The following is a 6,584-nucleotide window of genomic DNA, read 5'->3' as shown; positions in this document are numbered from 1 at the left end:
GCAACTTCTTCCATCCAGAATTCATTCACTCTCTTTCATTCTCTCTCTCTCGCTCTCTCTCTGTATCGCTCCTTCTTTCTGCACTCTATGGGAAAAGCGCTCAGATCTGGCTTTGTGGGAGTGATTGTCACTCGCTTAATGAGCTTCTTTGCCAGGCGAGAGGCTTTGGCAGCATATGTCTCCCCAGTGCCTCTCTCGCTCCGCACCGTTCTGCGCACTAGTGGCGGGGCTTCTCTCCCGCGTCTGCTGTGGTAGACGTTTCTCTGGATTTCCTGAGCACTCTGTGTGTTTCACGCCTGTGGGATTAGACTGTGCAGAAGAGGAAGGTTCGTCTGTCTTTTTGAGGACGAGTGGACAAGAATGAAGCAGATTCCTGTGAGTATTTAGGCTTCTGTGTGATGGGTTTGTCTGAGCTTGAGATAAAAGCATGCCGGTAGAGGGAATTACTACTGTAGTAGTGCGTGCTGCGACCCCCGCACGTGTGTTACAGAAAGCCTTTGGAGGGACAGTGAAGCAGTGTGTGATTTGCAAAATTATTTTCTTTTTATCCAGTGCTTATATAGGATTTAATATTAAGTGTGACCTTTTATATTTTTGCACTTTATTTTTTTCTTGCATGTTTCCTGTGACTAATGTCCATGTCAGATTAATTTTACTTTTTATTTCACGCTCATATTAAAGTTTTGGCTTATTAGCTCTCATGTTCTGTTATCTATTTTATAATCAGCTAGATTGTTATTGTTAATGACTTTTTTAATGTTATGAGAATTGATTAAAAACAACATTTTAACTGCTAACATGCTTCAAACATCTTATGTTTGCAATATGACCACTTTCTGTATGTAAATAATTGAATAAATGTAATTATTTTTTAAACACTTCTGTGTATAGATATACTACTGATTTTGATCCCAAATTTCCCTCGAATAGAAAGAATGTTACATTTCTAAATAAGTGCATGTCAACTTTGTGGTACAGCAGAGGGTTAAAAATGTAAGCAATATCTGCCTACTGGGTTTTGATTCGGTCCAAAAAACATTTTTGGGGGTGGAAATTATTATTATTATTATTTTGAGGAAAAATAAGTCTTTAATTCAAAATCAATACTTTTAATAAATAATTATGCTTATGTGTACACATGCATTCTTAGGGTCTCTGAGACGCCAAACATAAAAACAGCGAAGTCAATCTTAACAGTACATGAATGTTCAACCTGTTTTTCTTGATTATTTGTATGCACTTTTCTTTTATTACTATAATGTTGGTTATTTGCTATGAGAAAAGTTGTGGAAATGGTTTATTTGCTCTGTAACTTCATTCGTTAATCTTTGGGATTTTCTTAATAAGCATCTCCATGAGGTCATGAAAGTGTGTCCAATAAGCACCTTTTTTGGAATTCACAATTTTGTGTCGTGTTCTGTTTCATAACACGCTAATAAAAGACCAGTGGTTTATCTTAACGTTGAAATTATAAAGAAATCCGGATTGTTTTAGTGCTTCCGATTGAACTGTCAAATAGCTTATTTAAAACAAGATTATCCAGATGTTAAGGAACAAGTTTTAACATGTTCTACATTAATAGCTCATATGAATCACCTTCTTCTACACACCACAAAAGTCAATAGACACAGGTGTGCCATTGTTTGGAAAATATACAGAGGAGAATTAGTGTGGTATTTACTCTATGACAAACACTGGATATTTCTTTGCCTTAGGAATAAAAAATTCTGCCTACAAGAGGAAAAAAGTAAATTAGCTTTAGATTTGTCAGGGGAAGATAATCTTGGGCACAAGTTCTATTCATCTTGTCTGGCTACAGCCAAGTTTCATCCTGGGAGATTGCCAACATCCGTCAGATCTGAATGAACGTAGCCAGGGCTCTTGCTGTGTCAGTTCCCACAAAATAACACTCCTGTCCCCCTGGTGTGCCTGTTTCCAATCCCCTCTACTTCAGGCCTCTCAACACGGATAACAGCCTAATATGATCGCTGTCCAGGGCACGTAGGCTTCCACTCATCTCAAAGACTTCAAAGAAAGAGGGTAATGAAAAAAAATATTATAAAAGCTGAGACACAAAAGGGAATTTCTCACTCAGCCAGTTCCTTCTCACGTGTAGTGAAGTGGCACATATAGGGACATTTTTACGCTCTCTCTGTCTCTCTCTCTCTCTATCCCTCCCCCTCCTCCCTACTTGACAGCACATCTGTGATTGCCGAGCATTTGAAAGATCTCTTTCATTCTTCAAAGCCGACTTCTGCACGACTTTAGCCGTGCGGACAATTTGTTTCTTTCTCGCTCTCAGGTTGGGCTCTATGTATTTTGGCCCAACAACACATCTGTAGAACATTGCGTTCTGGTCATGAACTTGTTTTAAATAGCTGAAATTGTGAAATACTGACTAGCAATGCAAGACGCCTGCTGTATCTTAGGGTACTTGAACTTTACAGCTTTTTGTGTGGATCTGATACGTCACAGTTCAGTTCATTTGGTTGGTAAAAATGCAATCTGGCCTAATTTGCTGTAGTGAATCCTGAGTATAATGCATTTCTCATTACTGTTTGCTTTCACTGAAATTGCTTTTTGCAAGCAACATTATTTGTTTCTTTTTCATTTGTTTTGCAGCAGACAGAAGTGAGTGCCAATCTGTATGTGATTTGGTTTGGTAGTAAAACCAGAAAGGTAAGAACATGAATAAAACAGTGAAGCTTGTACCTTCTCCCGAGTCCTTATATATTTACAGCTATAAACATTTGGCGTTTGGACTTACATTGATGATGTAAATATATTGGAATTTGGATTCAACAGATACTTGTTAGGGTAGAAGGAGTGGATATGTTCCAGGAGAGTAGAGCTGAGGACTTTGATTCCTCTAAGTGACTCTTTTGAATCTGTTTACAAAAAAAGGTTTGATTTTACAGGTTAAGGCATTATGCCAATGAGTCTTGTGTATTATGAGTGAATGTCAATGAATCATTTACTCAACTGAAAATTGACTCACGTGCTTGATCTTGAAAAAACAACATGGCCTACAGATCCCTCGTTCAGATCGTTCACAAACAAGTTCATTCAATTAGTTCACAAACAAGATTTATTCTCATTCAGTGACTCTCTGAGTCTTGTTTAGTGAAGGGCTGTGTTCGTTTGATTGTTCCAACCAATGAAATGATCCTTCACAACCCATATTTAAACTGTTTGCTCACTTTATAGTCTTTAAAGGCAGGGAAGCAGTCACATGTTTCAAAGTTGAGAGACTTCAGTGAACGTTCATTTGTTTAAAAGGTTTGTTCAAAAACACTGATTTGTTCAGATTTAGTAGACTATCAACTTATTAGAAAACATTAATAGTACAGATACATTATATTTAGACCATTAATTTTGAAACACAGACATGAACAATTAAAACAATATGGACTATAATTCATCTGTCCTTTGGTTATTTTCCTGGTGTGTATTTTTGCCCCAGCAAGAACATTTATGAGAGGAAGTGAGACCTTTTCCACTAGAGAACACACTCCATAAAATCAAGAAAAACATGTAACAGGTTGATACTCAGGAACTGGTCTTGGTTTGATGGCACTTTTAAAATAAATTGCACTGTTGACCAGGGACACGTTAATCTCTGTCATAGCAGTTCACAGGCATCACAAGGTCATCCGCCATCTCTTCAATGGGGACTTAAGGTTGGGAGCTCATTTCATTGATTATAGTTCTCTCGCTCTCTTTTCTCATCTTGTTTCACACTTCTTCTCCTTCATAATCCATCTGTACGTCTTGGTCAATATGCCTTCATGTCATTCTACAGTTTGCTCATCCACTCTCCCACTCCATCAAAAAACAATCTCTCCACTTCTCCGTACGGCAAGTTCATGATCCACGCCCATGCCATCCCTCGCCCCCATCCATCTACGTTCTGTCTCCTTCATTCACTCCCACATCCCCTGTCAACGACAGAGACGGTTTATGACTTCTGCTTCCCACTATCCTATTCCAAAGCTGTCTTCCACCTGCCCACATCTTTTTCTATTCTTGCCAAAATGCATGCTTTCTGCCTCTGAGCGCAAAGCGTCCCTGCATTCCTTACTCATCCCCCTGTCCCATCCCATTCCCCCTCGAAGCCTCGTTCAGGCTACTGTATTATTGATGGGCTGGTAATTGAACCGTTTAGTCTCTGGCGTGCATGTTAAAAGCGACTGAAGCGGAGTCAAATCTCAGTTAGTTATTTTTTAATATCACTTACATATTTTAATCTCATTTAGAGTCATGTCTCTGCTTTGCACAAACAGAAGTTTTAATAATATATATATATATATATATATATATGTTGAGTAGCTGATGCCTGTTGAAGGTGGTATTTATGCATTGTTTATGCAGATTTTTAACAGTTTAGCAGCATTTTGAAGTGTTAGAATTGCAGATGTTTTAAGATTAATAGATATTGTATTGTAGAATGACAAGGACAGACAGGTGCTCATAATAAAGAAAAAAATCACAAATCTCTTTAATAATATCTTTGTTTCTCCAAGAGAGTGAGATTACATTTTTGTGTTAGTTTCCTGCTTCTCTAAGAAAAAGCCCCCATGCAGTCAACTCTTGTGTCTCATCTGAGAAATCTCAGATTTCTCAGACAGTCTCAAACTGTGCTCAGAACAAAAAGTCATATATTTCTCATAAGAGTATTCAGTTCAAATGGACCCTATTCACAAGACTGTGATGACGTGTTTAACGGTCATCAGCATCGTAAATCCTCAAAAGTTTTTCATATTTGTATTTTTAAAAAAATGTCTACATTTATAACACTATTCTTTGTATTATATCACCTTTGCATCAAATTACAAAAAAAAAAACAGTTAACGCTAATGCGAGGGTGTTTCTAATGCAGCGTCTATGGGAGGGACGGTACATTTGACATCGTTCTCTCTTCTGACAACCGTTATCAGTCTCTCTCAATTTTTTTCCTTTTATTGAAAGTCATGAAAACACTATCGTGGAGTTTTTCTTTTGCTATTTGAGCAACTGGGAATGCAAAAAATATATTTGTGGTGCTCTCCCATTCACTGCTCTTCAAGTTTACCCAACTATGACTACTACCGCTGCTGAGAAACCCGGAAATGTGAAAAAGGTCCATTAGTTGTGCTATGAACAGTAACATTTACTTGATAGTTATATACTCTTATTGCAGTCTGCATGTGATGAATAAAAAGTTCAAAAGAACACTTTTTTTTAAATATAAATATTTTGTAAAATTTTTGGTGATGTTTCCTCTTGATTTTTCCTTTTTCCTTCCTTTCTTTCTTTCTTTCTTTCTTTCTTTCTTTCTTTCTTTCTTTCTTTCTTTCTGGTAGGGCTCACAGTTTCCACAAAATATTCCACAAAAACTCTTTTCAGTATTGATAACAATAAGAAAGAACTGTTTCTTGAGCACCAAATCAGAAATCAATTCGAAAATTCAGATATAAATTGCATTTTAAAATATGTTAAAATAAAGCATTATTTACTATGCTCATTCATATAACATGTTGTTGCTGCTGAAAATATGTACTCTAAATGTAACATATTTATCCTTTTTCTGTTTTTGTTTACACTGTAATTAAGATAAACGAGAGATTAAAGTGACTAAATGGATGAAACACTCTTAATTATAGCACAAAATGAGGTGAATTTGCTAATTGCTCTTTAGTGTGAGTAATCTCACCAATTTTTTTAATGTGCTGGAGAGATTAAATCAGAATCAGGGTCTTATCCAAAGGTTTAAGGAGGATACACAGCCATCAAGACTCCACAGGCAGCAGAATATATTAATCCAGTTTGACAAGACGGGGATGGAGCTAATCCCATTAGTGGCCTTCACAGTGTGCACACAAAGTTTTCATATTAAAAGACACTTGAGTGTGTGCTGAATAGCAGATATCTGTCTGCTTATTGACAATACAGTGGTACTGAGACCATTTGAAGTAGAATTACTGTAAACAGGCAGCTTTGCTTGCATTGACTCTTTCCTTGCCAGTTGTTAAGAGCACTGTCATGCACTCTTAAAAGTAGAGTTCACCCAAAAATGGAAGTTCTGTTATAATTTACTCAACTTCATGTCATTTCAAACCTGTATTTCTGTTGGAACACACATGCTATGAAGGCAATGGAATCCAATGTTGTTTGGACCCCAACTTTCAGTTGAAAATACTTTAAAAATAAAATACTTTATTTTACAGTATGTGTACTTATAGTGTACTTACATTATACTTAACCCAAGAAAGTAGTGGGAGGTGCAAGGTAATTAAATGTGTTAATGTTAGGTTTAGGGGTAGGTTCAGAGTTAGTACCTAGTTATTACCAAGTTATTGTAATTGTTATACACCGTATGTACAGTACATGCGGAACAGGGCTGCTACCCAACTTTCTTCAAAGTGTTTTTGTTTCACAGAAGTTAGAAGGTCATGGAGGTTTGGAACAACTTCTCTTTAAATTAAAAACACTTTGATATAATAATAATCTTTTCTAATATTTATCTCTATTACTGTATTAGATGCTAGTTTGATCTGGGAATTGGCTGGGCGATACATATCCAATACTGATACTGATAAATTCAT

General features: G+C 36.7%; 1 protein-coding gene across 1 annotated transcript in view; it reads left to right on the top strand.

Moving 5' to 3' along the window:
- The first annotated feature begins 200 nt into the window (after window positions 1-200).
- chl1b (cell adhesion molecule L1-like b) overlaps window positions 201-6,584 on the top strand; it is a 55,309-nt gene continuing 48,925 nt past the window's right edge. The window contains exon 1 of the mRNA XM_016238944.1: window positions 201-375. The gene's annotated coding sequence lies outside the window, so the exon portion shown is untranslated. The remainder of the gene's footprint in view (window positions 376-6,584) is intronic.

This window comes from Sinocyclocheilus grahami, unplaced genomic scaffold (assembly GCF_001515645.1).
Source record: "Sinocyclocheilus grahami isolate Dianchi unplaced genomic scaffold, SAMN03320097.WGS_v1.1 scaffold551.1, whole genome shotgun sequence".
Taxonomy (NCBI): Eukaryota; Metazoa; Chordata; class Actinopteri; order Cypriniformes; family Cyprinidae; genus Sinocyclocheilus; species Sinocyclocheilus grahami.
Note: the sequence above shows the minus strand (reverse complement) of the source record. Positions and strands in the feature narration are given on the sequence as shown.